The following is an 18,020-nucleotide window of genomic DNA, read 5'->3' on the forward strand; positions in this document are numbered from 1 at the left end:
CTTCTTCTTGTCAGCATCGCATGCTCAGGGAATTTCTCAAAGAGGTTAATGCAAACTCTGATGATCTTTTGCTCCACAACAATGTGAGATGGCTCAGCAAAGGCAGGGTGCTAGAGCGATTTTGGTCAATTAGACGTGAAGTAACAGCTTTCTTGGAACAACTGGAAAGTCAGAAAGCAGCAAACTTTTCTGTCTTTCTAAATGACGAGAAAAACGTGGATATCATAGCTTTTTTGGCTGATGTCATGTCACACCTGAATGGGCTTAATTTGCAGCTACAGGGAAAGAACAATTCCATTTGTAATCTGATGACAGCTGTCCGCTCATTTCAACGAAAACTTCAGCTGTTCAAAGAAGATCTGCAAGGAGACTACACACACTTCCCAAAAGTGAAAGAACAGGTGCAGTCTCCTCTTTTGTTGACTTTGTTGACAAGTTGATTGAAAACTTCAGCAAACGCTTTGATAGCTTCAGCATTAGAGAGGAGCTCACCCTCTTCATACAGAATCCATTTCTCATCACTGATGTCAGAGCATTCTCAATTGATGTCGCACATCACTTCAAGTGGGCAAACTCTGGGCCTCTCCAGATGCAAATGATTGACCTCCAGGCAGACGTGGCCCTGAAAGAGCAGTTTGCAAGAACCGAATGTACCACCTTCTGGCTCCAGATGGTTTCTGAGACAGCTTTCCCAGATCTGAAAAAAGTGGCCCTGTTTATCTTGACCATGTTCGGCTCCACATACAGCTGTGAGGCAGCGTTCTCTACAATGAACATAATAAAAACAAAATATCGTTCCACGCTCACCAATGAGCATCTGCACATGTGCATGAGAATGGCCTTGACCTCCTTCAAGCCCAGATTTAAAATGTTGGCAGGGCAAGCCAAAGCTCGATTCTCACACTGAGCAGGGGAAATGATAGGGGGGAAGACAGATGTGAGAGAAATCTGTAAGAGAAATAGTTAAGGTGTTTTGAGAATGTTTTGTTCAGGAGAAATATTGAGATTGTTCAATCAAAAGGAAACTGAAGCTGCTATTTTTTCTTAAGCACTTTCTTTGTTTTTGAATACATAATTTAGTTATTTTTTATTTAAACTGCAGCCTCACAAGGTTATCCTGTGTTCAGTGCTAATAAACTTCTTTGAAATGATTTTAACCTGTATTATTATTTTTTTAAACACAATTTATTCCGATATCGTCATACTGCAAATAGACATATGATGTTCCGGACCTCTGCTTGAGGAGATGTATTTGAACTGGACCTTCTCATAGTTTTCTTGAATACCCCTGTGCTATAGCCTTAGTTTTTTTACGTTTGAGATAGCGTAATGCACAACTTCTCCAGCAGAGGGGAAAATATAGTGAGGTATATCTTGTAGCGATGTTTGTGAAGATGATGAAGAAGTCTCCGGAGACACCAGCTTGTATATAATAAGGTTTATTACAACAGCATAGTATCATACCCCAACACGGGCAATACGAGGTTCCCAGAGCCAATTGTGGAATTCCCCCCGAACAGTCTTTGTGCATGTATAGAACAAAATGTGTGTGCGTTTCCAATGTGTGTGTGTGACCAAAGGCGATGTTCTATACAAATGTGTACCCAAATAAGGTGAGCTATACGTTTGTCTTTTTCTTACTCATCCATGGAGGCCCGCTGACGTATTCCAGCTGTTGTTGTGCAACCTCCTTTGGCACCCCAGATGGGACTTTCTAAACAACCTCTTCTCTGCACGCTCTATGACCTCCGAGAGTGCCTAACTGTATATGTGAACCGATTTAATACACCACAATAGCTAATCAAGAGGGGCTTTAAAGAGATAGGCGCCTAACTCTTTCCCAAAGATGAAAATCATTACTAATTATTCAGAACTTACACCATCTGGAAATATTTTAAGCAGGTAAAGCTCAAGTACACAGGAGATTAGTGGATGAAATACTTTATTTCACATAAAATGTACAAAATAATCTTACACATTATCTTGGATCTACATAGAACATAGAGAAACATTTAATCATGAACAGGTTTAAAGACATAGTGCAAATCTAGACTAATCATGACCATCGACACCAAGTGGCACATTAAAGGGATAGTCCGACGAAAATTCACCCCAGGGTCTTTTCTGCTTGAAAACTGATCAAGTAAGCCCTCCAGAGAGTTTTTTTCGTTCATCAACCAGTATTGAGCTTGCCCGGAAAAACCGTGAGCAACGCTAATAGCCAAAATGGCTTACAGTGCATTGGATCGGGGCAGTGCGCAGAACGCTTCCCAAACGCATTTTTTTAACCACTAACATTGCTCGAAATAGCACCAAACCTCTGCAGTAGCATGACTACACATAAAACGGAGCACCAACAACGTAGTTTTTCAAACCCAAAGTTTATTAAAAATAACTGTTTTACAAGACTCACCAACTGCCCCCATACCAGCTCCTCTCCAAGGAAAGTCCGCACAAGTCGATTATCGAATGCACCAGAGTTCAGTTCAAGGAGGAATGTTTAATTCCAATGAAAGGAGTTGCATGTAAGTTACAGGCAACTCCTTTCATTTCAGTGTCAACACTCACTAGATATGATACAAATTTATAAATGTTCTGCAGAAGTGAAAAAAAACTCATGAGCTTCAGGCACTGACTTGACCACATCAACAAGAACTAAATTCAAGCAGTGTGCATTACAATGCACGTAAAATGCAAATCTTGCATCCCTCTTGATGCGTGCAGACACTCCAGAATGTTTCCCACTCATTACGGACGCACCATCATAGCCTTGCCCTACAAGATCACTTTTGTCGTCCAGACCATGCTTCTGCAGACACTCAACTATCATTTTAGTCAGACCCTCTGCATCCAGGCTTTCCGCAGGCTGGAAGTGAAAGAAGCTTTCATGGATGGCACCGCGGTTATAGTACCGCACAACTAAAGCTAACTGTTCCTTTTTCTGTAAGTGTTTAGTTTCGTCAGCCAACACACTAAACACCTCACTTTCCTTTACTTCTTCTATGATTTGTTTTTGGACCATGTCTGCTAATCCCTGAAGGGTGTCATTCTGAATTAAGTGGCTGGTATACTTGGCATTGCCACAGGCATCTAGCATTCTCTCAATGAAGGGATCATGCTGCGCTATTCTTTTTAAAATGGCCCAAAAATTGCCCTTGTTGTCTGAGTCATCAGATTCCCGATGAGCCCTCTGTGCAATATTTTGAGTTGCTGTTAATAGTAGCAAGTCAGCAATTGTTTTGATTGAGCTTTGATTTTCCTCAACTTTATTTGTTCTACCTTCATTTATAGCATCCCATATTGTTCTGTTACTCTCAATCCCCTTTTTGTTTTCACTGCAGGCAAACATTACATTCATGTGTTGCTCTGACCTTGAGTGAAGTTTGAACCTGGCATCTTTAAACAAGGCCTTTTTCCAGTTTGAAAACCCTGACTCAGACATAAATGCCAATTCTGGTGTATCAGGGAGGGAAAAATGCCTGCAGGCGAAACAGTAACTAGTGTCTCGACTTACAGAGTACTCTATCCATACATGGTCCCTATACCAGGAGCTGTTGAATGCCCTCTTCCTTTTTCCATGTTGACTTCTTGGGAACTTTTTCAGATGTGGCTGAACAGGACCCTCCTCTCTGGACCTTGAGATGTCTAGAATATATATTAAGCAGTTATGGGCACACATTTCAACCGATTAAATACTGAAATACAAGATTATACAAGTGCGCGCTTCAGTCCTCCTGAGTGTCAACATCTAGCTCAAGATTGCACGTTTACACCTACCCTTAACACATCCTTCTAAACCTTAGGCTAATTAATGCCATTAGAAGCACCTGCGTTTGCCTTACTATATCATGTCAGAACAGCTGCAGTTAAATAGCTTCATAGTTAGGTAAGTAATTAAGGGCCTACCACTTGGTCCTTTTGATGCACAATATGTAGTGGAATGTGGATTTGGGGGGGGTGCGGTGGCATCTCCTCCTAGCAGCTCTATCTCACTTTCTTCATCCTCAGAGGCAGAACTTTCTGTGTCACTATCATCCCTTGATAGAACTGCATTGTAAAAAATATAGATACAGAGAAATAAAATAAAATAACATCACACACAAAATGATCTATTGTTACAAGCTGAATCAACATTCAAAATAAGGCCTAATATTTCAAAATCCCTTTTTGGTTTCAGTGTGAGGCTACACTTTTCTATGAACTGACGTGGTGGGTCCTTGTGTCTGACCACACTGACTTGTGCTAGCTCCAGGCCTGGGCCTGATCTGATTTGAGCGTCTTTACAAAAAACTCTGAAATAACTCCCTTTCTCTTCATTTTGATCTTTCCCTATACAAAATAAGACAGCCTGGTTACACCTTAGATTTTGTTAGGCCGAATCTTAAACTACAAGTCCCCTCATGCTGTAGCTTAAAATCAACTACCAGGCTAGCAGTAGTGAATCTTGTTCCAGACACCCCAAAAACCAAAACAGACTGTAACAAAACTTCAGACAAACAATAATCCAATACTACTTAATATAATGACATAAGGTGCAGCTTGTAAACTTTTAAAACAGCAAAGCCTGTCAGGAATCTGTTCTTTACTTGCTGTAGGGCAGTAACGATTTTACAGTACAGCAATGTAGCAGCTAAGTGCCTACAGTTGCTTACAATGTTCATGCCAACCGTCAAATATCATGAACATTCAATGAATAACCTCTAGCGCAACCTTTTTAGACCTCATATAGCCTTTAAACTACAGACAATTAACATATTATTTTTGACACAGTGTATGGTACTGAACTGTTTATCGATGATTTATGTATTTCCAAAAAGTAATGCTAGCCACTATAAAACTAAACTGGATCACGTCAGTGCCAAAGTAACTTGGCAGTCTTGACGCTAAAATGTAACCAATTCGCCTTATTCACCTCGAACGCTCCACCGAGCCTGAGGGGTACACTTACCACTTCCGGGAGTTCTCACAACGCGATTTCAATGGCGCCTCACTGCTGTGTTCCCCAATGCACATCATCAAAAAGGAAAAAATCTAACCGAGGACAAACTTTTCACCGTTTCCCCATCGATCATGGACTACGTCGGCAATGGATAGTAAAAATCAGAAGGGATCCTGGTCGTAATTTTAAGGGTAAGTTTTATTGAGTTTTAAGCAACATCAAGCAATAGCAACATGCACCTAGCGCTAGTGATGGCAAAGTGAAGCTTTATGAACCAGTGAAGCTTTCCATCCAATTGTATTGGAAAAAGGTTCATTCATTCAATGCATCTAAAACTCTAGGTTGACCTCTGCTGTTGAAAACGTGTAGTGCAGTATGTTTCAAACACCCTATATTTTGCCTCCCTCTCTGTGGGCTGAACATGACTATGAAAACTTGAACCAATAAATCATGTCATCAATATGTGGATTCCTATTTGAATAAAACTACTGCTTTTCTCGTATGAATTGTGTCCATGTTTGTGTATTTCACAATTGTGTCTGGGTGTCTTTCTGTACCTTTGTTTGCAGCTTTGTGCATGTGTGAGTGATCATACTAGCAGAAGATAGATCTTCGTTTTACACAAATGTGAGATTGAAAATAATTGCAAGTGCTTCCTAATGCCTGTGCAGTTTATGGCAGTCATAGTGACTTATTTGAACTATTTCTTGAATGTGGCAAGGGTTTTACAGAGGAGAGATCAGTGTGGCAGGGAAGTGCTTGTGGACAGGTTACACATGGAAGGGCAAGAACATGGAGGTGCAGTGAAAGTGCTTGTGGACAGGTTACACATGGAAGGGCAAGAACATGGAGGTGCTTGTGAACAGGGGTTGGGTGGGATGGGACATGAAATTAAAATCGATTTTTATTAAGAAACACAATTTTCTCCACAGTACTGGGGTTTAGTCGGTTTCTCTTCTTGGAAACTATTTCCCCAGCCTTGGAAAAAAACGCGTTCACATGGCACAGATGAGGCCGGAATGCACAAAAGATTCCGTGCCAACACAAAAAGATGGGGGTACACATGCTTGTGCTTGACCCAATACTCAAGTGGGTCTTCATTTCGTGGAATGTTGGGCTCTGCAAAGTACCGGTTCGTCTCTACAGAGGCATTGGCTGTAGCACTTTTGACCTTCCTCTTCTCCAAAACTTGTGCATCCAACAGCTCCCACAGGCCTGAAACGGTAATGGTACAGGAATGCAATCAATATACTGTATATTATACATAAACACTACAACATTGAAACTGCATCCATACCTGATGAATCAGAGGTTGAAGGTGCATCATGTGAAGTTGATGGGGTAGGATCATCGGAGGGTGCCGGATCAGGTGTTTTTTGCCTTATAACAGTGGCACATTCTGCCATAAGTTTTTTAACACCATTTTGCTGGTGTGTGGTGTTGCAAAACCCCATGGTTTTAAAACGAGGATCCAGGAGAGTGGCCAGAGCATGCTGTCCTGCAACCTCATAATTCCCAAGCTTTTCAGATGTTAGGGTTAACAAATGTTTAGCCAAATCTCTGGCCATTTCATCTGTAAGCTGCCTTTGTTTTGTTGCAATAATGTGCCGCAGCATCTTCACCAGCGGAATTATTTTCAAACCTGACACATGTTTCTCGGCAGAAAGCTCAACTGTGGCTTCTTTGAGAGGGGCCAAAAGAGAAATGCACTGACTTATGCTGTGGTATTGATTGGAGGTCAATGGTGCCACATCTGTCTGAAGAGAGGCCAAGGCTGCACCCACTGGCTCTCTCTGCTCGTACAGTCTTTGGAGCATGTCTAAGGTGCTGTTCCATCTTGTGTCCACCTCTTGAATGAGTTTATTTGTTGGACCACCCATTTGGTTTTGAAGGCAGAGAAGCCGCTCTCTGGCTACAGTGCTGGTCCTGAAGTAAGTGGCAATATCTCTTGCCTTAGTGCGCACCTCCTCCAGACCTGGGGTTAGTTTGAGGGCCTTCTTCACCACCAAATTCAAGGCATGAGCAATGCAGTGGCTGTGCCTTACCTCCATGATGCTACTACAGAGGTGCATATTTGAGGCACCATCTGTAGTAAGGCACATGACCTTTGCTTTGGGTATTTCCCACTCTTCCAGAATTGACCCTTTCACAGTTGCAATGTTGGATGCAGTGTGGCGCTCCCCAAACTTAGCAACTGCCAGCAAAACAGTCGCCAACTTGTCTTCCTCATCCACAAAATGGCAAGTGAAGGCCAGGTAGGAATCCATGTGGATGGATGTCCACATATCCGAGGTCAAGGCCACAGCAGTAGCCTTCTGAACCTTGTCTTTGGCCTTCTGCTTCTCCTCACGATACCTTGCCTCCATCATGGACTTCAAGGTCTGCCTTGATGGAAGGACATACGTAGGGTCCAAAAGGGAAACCAAGGCTCTGAAACCTTGATCATCCACAACCTAAACAGTAGAAGATATTTAATATGTGTTTTACAGAAAAAAATATCTCTATGTATGTGGAAAATACATATCCTTATACCTTGAAAGGCTGGGAATCCTGGACAATCATGTTCACCAGTGCCTCATCAATCTTGGCCTTTCTATCGCCTGCAACACAACAAAAGGTCATGGCTACATAACATAATACCACTGCGAGTACTTTTAATGAATAAATGCTGCCATGAAATAAATGCATAAACATATATTAACATGACGATTACATGTAGGAGGGAACTACTGAATTAGAGCAATGGTACTCACCCCGGATGCTCGCTGCAGCTTGGCCAGCCTCATGCTTAGCACGGAAATGCCTCAGCATGGATGAGGTGTTATTATTATAGGCCAGCTGTTGATGGCAAACCAAACATTGGACCTGAAAACAGAATTAAAAAAACATATATATACTTATACGCATGTGTAACAACTTCACTAACCATTGCCAATAGGCTATGATACAAGCCAAATCGCCATTATGACCTATCCAATGCACACATTCACTACAATTACACATGGCACACAGGATAATTTTGATGACACAAGTTTATTCTATAGTAGAATAAAGTGAACCATACACCTGGGACAACATTTCATTATTAGATATATGCAAAGAATGCTAGATTTCGTGGGTGGTTAGCCAGTAAGTTCATCCATGACATGACATGACACGGGCAGATGTGTTGCATGATCAGTTAACCATAACACAATTAAAACATTGTGGGGAGCTGCTTTGCCAAAGCTTAGCCTACTTCCAAAAACATCCATAATTACGCTATAAAATTATATAGGTTTTGCCTGCCCTATTGCCAACCTTGTTAGGAGAAATCAAATTAAAGTGCTCCCACATCTCGGAGCGGCCTCTCTTTGCAACAGGTTCCATTGCAATTAACTATTTTCTCTTTGCTACTATACTCGCTATACTTACTGTTCTGACTCGCAACACTGCTCTCGACTACTTTGCTACTACTACTACTACTAGTTATACTGACTGTTCTGACTCGCAACACTGCTCTCGACTACTTTGCTACTACTACTACTACTCGCAACTCGCTGTACTACTACTGACTGTCTGATTCTCGACTACTTCAAACCCCACAACTCGCGCGCCGTTTCGCGCACCTTTGAATCGAATTGAAGCAGTCACGTGAGTGTGCGTTGAAACGAAGCTTCGGACGTCATTGGTCACGTGATCAGCAGCAAACGAATCAAGCACCGATACATTGCTTTGCCTTGCGCTGGTTCATTTTTTGATACAAGCTTCGAAGCAGGAGAGTCGGAGGTAACAACACCACCTAGCGCTGTCTGGCTTTGCTAATTTGAAACAAGATAATACTGTATTTGAGTAGATATCAATGAGGCTTATGTGATATTACATCAACTAGAGATAACATGTTAATGAGATAAAATCAACATGTTATTTTCAGTCAGACAGGGAAAGGTACATCGTTGATAAAACTCATAATGAACATTTAGCAAGCTGGTTTAAACTGTGGCACTGCTCTGCGAACTGAGCAGTTTGCCCACTTAGCACTATGATACCTGTATGTTGTAAGGTGACTCATTTTTCCGCACCGAGGGAAAAGACCTAGCCCTCACAAATATGTGTGTTGGGCTCCTATTAACTGTCGATTAAATACATGTTAAGTTTTAAATAAAATCAAACATAGTACAGTCAACAACTCCATATCACAGCTAAGCTTACTACCCCTAGCTGCTACACGCTAGCAGAAACTGAGGTAAATTAGCGTCCATTCTTACCTTCAATGTCGTGGATAAAACCTTCGATCCAGTTACTGTATCCTTTAATTAACACCGCCCGGGGGATGTTGCAGTCGGTACTGGCCCACTGCTCCACATTTTGAATTGTTAATTCTGGCAAACAAGAAAGGTTGGTGGTCCACACTGGAGTTTCCATTGCTGGTGCTGCTGAATCTTCCATAGATCGTATGCGTCGGAGTCAAACTTCCGGGTTTGTGTACCCCTCAGCCTCGTTCGAGTTTCAAAATGGCTGCCAGGTGAATAAGGCGAATAGCTAGCCTTCAACCTTGAGAGACCTTCTCAATAGCAAACAAGCTACCTAGACTACATGGACATTGAGAGTCTGTCTCTGGGCATCATTAAAGTTTATTTTGAGCTCTAGTATGAAAATCTTGCGAGTCTTACTATGATGTGGTTTCCCACATTGATATCCTAATCTAGTGCTGCTGCGTAGCAGCTAGTTCTAAGATATCTATCCGTATGGCTACGTAGCTTCAGGCTAACGTTAGGTTGGACCAGCAGCTAGCTGTTATATTTTATTATAGATGTATATATATATATGTTATATATTAGCCACTTGCAGTTTGGCCAAAATCTCTTCAGTTTGGCCAAAATTTCTTCTCTAAATATGCTGATGAAATGTCAATAGTTTAAAACAAAGACTCATCCGGAGATCACTTTAATACTTACTTTACGATGATGTATGACCAGCTCCTCTCGATCAACGCATGCGTGCCAGTGTCAATCAACTGGGGTGGCACCTGAGGTGGCCAATCAGGTTCCAGGGGTGGCCAGCGCTACCCCTTTAGCTCCGCCCCTGGCAGAGAGCAAGCCTGTGTATAGGAGCAGCACAGCAAAATACACAGCTCTTTGGACCAAATCAATCTATCTACCATTGCATCAGAAGCAGTGGAGGAAGTCAGCTAAAGAAAGCTGCTGGTACCAACATCCACAAGGTGGAATTCCTTTTTTGATGCTGTAAAGAGAATTGCAGAAATCCCCATGAGTGAGCTGAATACTCTGTGCAGCAAGCTGGGAGGTAAGAGCTTCAAAGACAGAGAGTACCAGTTCCTGCATGCAGGGCCGGTCCTGTGCTATTCTTGCATCACACTATTCATGAACATGGAACAGAATATTCATTATCATTGCAAAAGAAGATTAAAACAAATACAAATGTCAGTAAGTAACTGGTGTATTAAATCTGTTCATACAGTTAGTTAAATCGTTCATATACAGTTAGGCACTCTCGGAGGTCATAGAGAGTGCAGAGAAGAGGTTGTTTAGAAAGTCCCATCTGGGGTGCCATAGGATGATGCATAACAACCTCTGGAATACGTCAGAGGGCCTCCAAGGATGAGTAAGAGAAATACGTGTTGGACAAACGTATATCTCACCTTATTTGGGTACACATTCTTATAGAACATCGCCTTTGGTCACACACACACATTGGACACGCACACACATTTTCTTCTATACATTTCATGCACAAAGACTGTTCGGGGGGAATTCCACAATTGGCTCTAGGAACCTCATATTGCCCGTGTTGGGGTATGATACTATGCTGTTGTAATAAACCTTATTATATACAAGCTGGTGTCTCCGGAGACTTCTTCATCATCTTCACCAAAAATCGATACAAGATATACCTCATAACCTTAAACAAAATTAAATCCATAATATTGATCCCACATTAGTCATGATTTGCAAGTAATTCAATGACATATTAAATAGTAGGCCTTGTAGGCATAAACGTATCAATTATATTTTTCAGGCTATCCAGACTGATTTTGCTGGTGTGCTTGACGACAAAGATGCCCTTCTCGCAGCTGTCAGTTGTCCAAAATTCAAACTCCGATGGCTGAGAGACGCAGGTAGGAGGGAGCGAGTAAAAGAGCTTCTGACAGCCAAGTGCCGCACAACTGCTCCTGCAGCACAGAGCCCTGCCAGTGTGCCCACCACATCTTACAGCCAAGGTGAGATGGACTTTTTCACTTTTGAGACCTATTCTGCAGAAAAGGAAGTCATGGACTACCTGAGGTCAGACTATGACCTTCAGATTCTGCATCAGGTTTCGAACATAAAGAACATTTTCTTACAGTATAACACCCCAACCCCATCAAGTGCTCCTGTGGAGCGTCTTTTCATTCTGGGAGGTTTGGTGCTCACACCTAAAAGAAATACACTTTCTGACGAGAGGTTTGAGAAGCTTCTGTTAATGAGGTACAACCACTGGTTTACTCGCCCCAGTCCACTGTTTCACTCATAACATACGGTTACAACATAAGATTACGCCAAAGTAACAAAAGTAGACATGTCAGCCTACATGTAGTGTTATACACCACCGTATACACAGTGTTTTGTTTTGTAAAGCCACTCCTTGCTGCTCTAATGCTGTGAACAACAGGTTCAATGTTCAGTTTTGCCATTACAGTGTTAACAGTTAAATATGTCAGGTCAAGAGAGACTGTCTTTATTTTATTTTTTATAAAAACATTTTTTTTCGGGAAATAGTTTTTAAGTTCAACTTTAAATGTCAGGAAATACATTGTTGACGTTTTTGTGTTGAGGCGGCGTGGGGTGTTGTCGGCAGCTGCTGAATGTAACTCATAAAGTAACTTGTAATCTACCTTAGTTACTTTTAAAATCAAGTAATCAGTAAAGTTACTAAGTTACTTTTTAAAGGAGTAATCAGTAATCAGATTACTTTTTAAAGTTAACTATGCCACAAAGATATCAGGGTTCTGACCTCTCTGTACGCCATCTCGTGGCCGTTGGTGATCAGGCCGATGATGGTCGTGTCATCAGCAAACTTCACGATGGTGTTCGGGCTGTATCATGTTTCTTTATGGGCAATTTACGGCTTTTCCTGGTTGGTTAAGAGCATTTTTGAGTGAGATTATGCATAAAAGTCTACTATACTGATGTGCAGTACTTGTATACTATGTTTCAAGGATATCAGTTTATAAGTAGCTTTATAGCTGTTGAGGTCAAAGGAAATGCACAGCTGTTATTGTAGTTTTCTGCTTTATTAATAACTGGAGGGATGAAACCGTAAGATAACTCAGAAGACCTGTCTGATTAGACCTCTGATTTTCTATTACGATGTTACCTTACTGACCCTGCCCTGTTATTACACTTTAACACACCTCTGCTATAAACCTTTGATCCCTCAAGCACTAAGGCGGGCATATCCTGGGAATTCAATATTCTGTACATCGACTCGGCACAGGGTTGTACTGCAGGTATTATCTCCTGGCTTTGATAAGGCACTTCTCATCTAAAGCTATTGTTAAATCTAGGAACCTCACTTTTGTTCACTAAGAACACTTCCTGTGGTTGCTATTACATCATCAAATCAAATTTACATTAACTGCATATGCCTCAAAAAGCAAATGATCATTAATAACACAAATCCTATCCTAAGGTCCACATGCTAACTTAGTTCCAGATTTTCCAGTGAGACTGCAGCCACCAAAATCTTTTTTTGTTGTTGTATTTTTCAGGAAGTTTACAGGAGCCACAAGATCGCAGGAGTTCAATATCATGAGCCATGATGGTCATCACATGGGCTTATATTGGCAAGCCATTTGGTAATAAAGCCGTGATGTTTCCACTGCATTTTAAACCCAAGATTTAATTCATTTGGGAAGAATAACTTTGATCAAGGAGTGGAAATCCAATATTTACTGCTGCCATACTGATTTATCTGAAAGTGAGGGGACATATTGTAAACAAGCTTTTGATAATCAAGCAGTGCTAAGTGCTTTTTAAATGCTGTGAAGTATAAAAAACGTTTAATCTACGAAGAAATGCTCACATCCTGTATGCACTTATATACAGATGCATTCAGGAATGAACCCCTCCTGGTGAAAATAGCAATGATGATATCTGAATCATGTTCATTTTACGACTCTATAAAGTAACTTCATTTTTCTACTCAACAGAAAGAATATATCTTGTGTTAAACTAATGATGATCTCACAGATTTACTGTGAGGCATTTTAACCAGGATACAGTGAATTTACCATGTAAAGTAAATAACAAAAGTGAACCCAGAATTTAGCTGGATTTTAATTAAGGTTATATTGATTGATAGAAAAAAAGAGATAGTACTGTCAATACTGTATATGTTTTTCTTATAGTTGTCCTTTACATGAATGGAAATATGAATGATAACAAACAGACGCGGTTATGTTATATGTCATTTGGTTTATTTTTAATACAAGTGATATTTAGGATAAAGTACCTGTACAACTGTTGTTGTCATACAACAGCTGTACATTTGCTATGCTCAAATTTTGCAGAAAGCTAAAATAGAAAGTCATGGTTTAACACAGAATGTGTTGTCTTGAAATTGAAATCAACTTTGTAGTCATGGTGAAGTTACATTCAAATGTTTAATGTGTGAGGGTTCTCTTGCAGTGAACCAATCAGAGAAGAATCACTTGAAACAGCAGATACTGGAGAATTAAACGTTATGATGGAGAAGTGACATAAATGGGAATGACCTTGCTTTGGATATCATTATTTGCCCCCATCTGACATCAGTGACTGAATAACCAACCTGTAGTGCAAAGGAATGTGAGCGGAGAAAAACGAGGAAAATGTTTGTAAGTGCAATACATTTTCTGATCGAGTGGTTTTATATGATGCCAATATAAATATTGCTCCTGTTATCTCAGTCAGTCCTTCTATCTGTGACGTTTTTATTCACCTTGATACTGGGTGTATGTGTTTGAAAACAGCTGACCAACTGAAGTCAGTCACTTCACACAGAGTGTACACTTTGATACACACATATGTGGCCACTTCCATTGTTCCACTTTTGGATTTTGGACATTTCTTTTCACACACCGATGCCTTGGATGAAATCTGGGCATGGAGTTTTCTTTACGTTTCCTGATTATATCAGCTCTACTCATCTGCCTATGTCCTGCTGATGGTAAGATTCACGACGATTTATTATTACATACCATACTTACCATACCATGAAGAAAGTAAGCATTTTTCAGTCAATTCTTGACTTCATTGATTGATGTAGTCAATGGGTAGAATACATACACTGCCCAGCCAAAAAAAAGGTCACAAGCCTGTGGGGGCAGTGCTATGATATGGGGTTGCTGCAGTTGGTCTGGTCTAGGTTCAGCAACGTGCCCAAAGAGTGAGGTCAGCTGACTACCTGAATATACTGAAGGACCAGGTTATTCCATCAATGGACTTTTTCTTCCCTGATGGCACGGGCATGTTCCAAGATGACAATGCCAGGATCCATCGGGCTCAAATTGTGAAAGAGTGGTTCAGGGAGCATGAGACATCATTTTCACACATGGATTTGGCCCCCACAGTGTTTCGAATCTCCCGTCATCAATATAATGTCTTGGGGAAAAATGAATGGAAGACAGAAACAAATTTTGTGTCATTGCAGAAGCTTGTGGAAACGATGCCACAGAGAATGTGTGCTGTAATCAAGTAAAGGAGGTCCAACGAATATAGAGTGTGACCTTTTTTTTGGCCCGGCAGTGTATTTTGTTTGTATCAAATGAAGTAACTTCAAATATGGGAGCCGTTGGAATATGTCCTTTCACCAGGATTGCCATGTATTCATAATTTATTGATATTTTATTTGAGGTCTGATGACAAACCCTATTACAGTTTTTCAATTCCCAACAGAGCAAGTAAATTGGTTCTGTCCGCTGTAACGTCAAACATCTCAGCTTGCATGCACAATTGTGGTCAAAGTCATCCTAAATGTTCTCATACATGGTTGTAAACAGCCCAAGCTGCCATATAATCCAACGTTTATCAGTTCTTATTTCTTGGACTCCTTGGACATGTCGTTGTCCCTTAATGGTATGATATCTTAGTTGTTATGCAAACACTGTGTAATGTAATGCAGCATCCAATAACGCTGTCTGCATTACCTCGTGTTGAAATCTAGCAGGTGTTTGTGTGCTGCGTGTGGCTGGCAAAATTATTATTATGAAGTTACTAATAATAATACAAAATTAAAAGAAGTTTCCTGGATTGAACCTTGTCATTTGGTACAGCTCTATTTCATTTTTTATTTAATCTTGATCATGTGCTTTGAGTTGCTTAAACCGAACCATAAAACCTTAGTCATGTTTTATATAGTTGACACGAGTGGGCTGTAAAGAAAAACTAGAAACTTAGCAAAGTATAATACTAATATAATTAGACTACTTTGAGTTCAAAATAACCTGTGAATTGTTCCACGCAGCTCCAACACTAAAGCAGTTTAATACAAAAGCTCTGCAACATAATTTCCTTTCATAAAAGTTAGTATGTTGAATTTTTGCCAGCCTTAATTTATGGTAATTTTGGGAGGTTGTACTTTGCTATTTACTTTGCTGCTGATAACTGTGTTAGGTTATATAGAGAGGTGTGTCAAATGTTTACTAAACTGCATATTTATAATGACTATGTATATGAATATTGTATGCCAATGACCTGATCTCAATTGGATAAGTAGTCTAAATCCGTCTTTTTTTTATCAACTAAGATTTGATAGAAAATGTTTAAAATTTGAAATGACTGATTTTATTTGAAAATTAGGCTCATTAATATATTTGAACATATATATTTGAGAAGTACAATATAAGACAAGCTAATTTGTTTAATTTGTGGGCCATATTCCATTATACTTTTAGAAATGGCAGGGGGCCGATTCAAAATGGCCTGCGGGCCGCATTTGGCCCCCGGGCCGTAGTTTGCACACCCCTGTTCTAGATGACCAGGGGTTAAATGCAGAGGACTAATTTCACTGTGTGTGCTCTGCTGTGTGCATGTACAGTGGGGCAAAAAAGTATTTAGTCAGCCACCAATTGTGCAAGTTCTCCCATTTAAAAAGATGAGAGATGCCTGTAATTTTTATCATAGGTACACTTCAACTATGAGAGACAGAATGGGGGAAACAATCCAGGAAATCACATTGTAGGATTTTTAATGAATTAATTGGTAAATTCCTCGGTAAAATAAGTATTTGGTCACCCACAAACAAGCAAGATTTCTGGCTCTCACAGACCTGTAACTTCTTCTTTAAGAGGCTCCTCTGTCCTCCACTCGTTACCTGTATTAATGGCACCTTTTTGAACTTGTTATCAGTATAAAAGACACCTGTCCACAACCTCAAACAGTCATACTCCAAACTCCACTATGGCCAAGACCAAAGAGCTGTCAAAGGAGACCAGAGACAAAATTGTAGACCTGCACCAGGCTGGGAAAACTGAATCTGCAATAGGTAAGCAGCTTGGTGTGAAGAAATCAACTGTGGGAGCAATTATTAGAAAATGGAAGACATACAAGACCACTCCTAATCTCCCTCAATCTGGGGCTCCACGCAAGATCTCACCCCGTGGGGTCAAAATGATCACAAGAACGGTGAGCAAAAATCCCAGAACCACACGGGGGGACCTAGTGAATGACCTGCAGAGAGCTGGGACCAAAGTAACAGAGGCTACCATCAGTAACACACTACGCCGCCAGGGACTTAAATCCTGCAGTTCCAGACGTGTCCTCCTGTTTAAGCCAGTACATGTCCAGGCCCGTCTGAAGTTTGCTAGAGGGCATTTGGATGATCCAGAAGAGGATTGGGAGAATGTCATATGGTCAGATGAAACCAAAATAGAACTTTTTGGTAAAAACTCAACTCGTCGTGTTTGGAGGAGAAAGAATGCAGAGTTGCATCCAAAGAACACCATACCTACTGTGAAGCATGGGGGTGGAAACATCATGCTTTGGGGCTGTTTTTCTGCAAAGGGACCAGGACGACTGATCCGTGTAAAGGAAAGAATGAATGGGGCCATGTATCGTGAGATTTTGAGTGAAAACCTCCTTCCATCAGCAAGGGCACTGAAGATGAAGCGTGGCTGGGTCTTTCAGCATGACCATGATCCCAAACACACCGCCAGGGCAACGAAGGAGTGGCTTCGTAAGAAGCATTTCAAGGTCCTGGAGTGGCCTAGCCAGTCTCCAGATCTCAACCCCATAGAAAATCTTTGGAGGGAGTTGAAAGTCCGTGTTGCCCAGCGACAGCCCCAAAACATCACTGCTTTAGAGGAGATCTGCATGGAGGAATGGGCCAAAATACCAGCAACAGTGTGTGGAAACCTTGTGAAGACTTACAGAAAACGTTTGACCTCTGTCATTGCCAACAAAGGGTATATAACAAAGTATTGAGATGAACTTTTGCTATTGACCAAATACTTATTTTCCACAATCATTTGAAAAAAAATTCTTTAAAAATCAGACAATGTGATTTTCTGGATTTATTTTTTCTCATTTTGTCTCTCATAGTTGAGGTATACCTATGATAAAAATTACAGGCCTCTCTCATCTTTTTAAATGGGAGAACTTGCACAATTGGTGGCTGACTAAATACTTTTTTGCCCCACTGTATGTGACTACTAAAGAGGGTTTCATCCTCCGATTCTATCTATCATGATGATAATCGGTGTCATCTCTTGAATTAATGAAGCGTATAAGTAGATACCAAAGCGGAATCACTGGGAAGTGATCTGGGTATAGGCTAATCAATTTCAAACTACAAACTTAGCAAGAAAATGAATCAGTCTCTCAGTGTTTTGGGATGGTTCTTTAGCCACTAGCCTTCTAATTCTTAGTTTTCATTTCTCCCACTATGCCATATTTCTTAATGGGAAAAGAAAAGCATGATGTGGAATTGCTGGGAGAAAATTATAGATGAATCCTGACTTCGTGCTTGAATATACCTGACACTTTTGTGTAGTATTTCCGAAACGTAGAAAAAGAAATAGTATTGCTCGCAGGAACAAAATGTTAATTAATAGAACAACTAG

This window comes from Eleginops maclovinus, chromosome 14 (assembly GCF_036324505.1).
Source record: "Eleginops maclovinus isolate JMC-PN-2008 ecotype Puerto Natales chromosome 14, JC_Emac_rtc_rv5, whole genome shotgun sequence".
NCBI classification, from domain to species: Eukaryota; Metazoa; Chordata; class Actinopteri; order Perciformes; family Eleginopidae; genus Eleginops; species Eleginops maclovinus.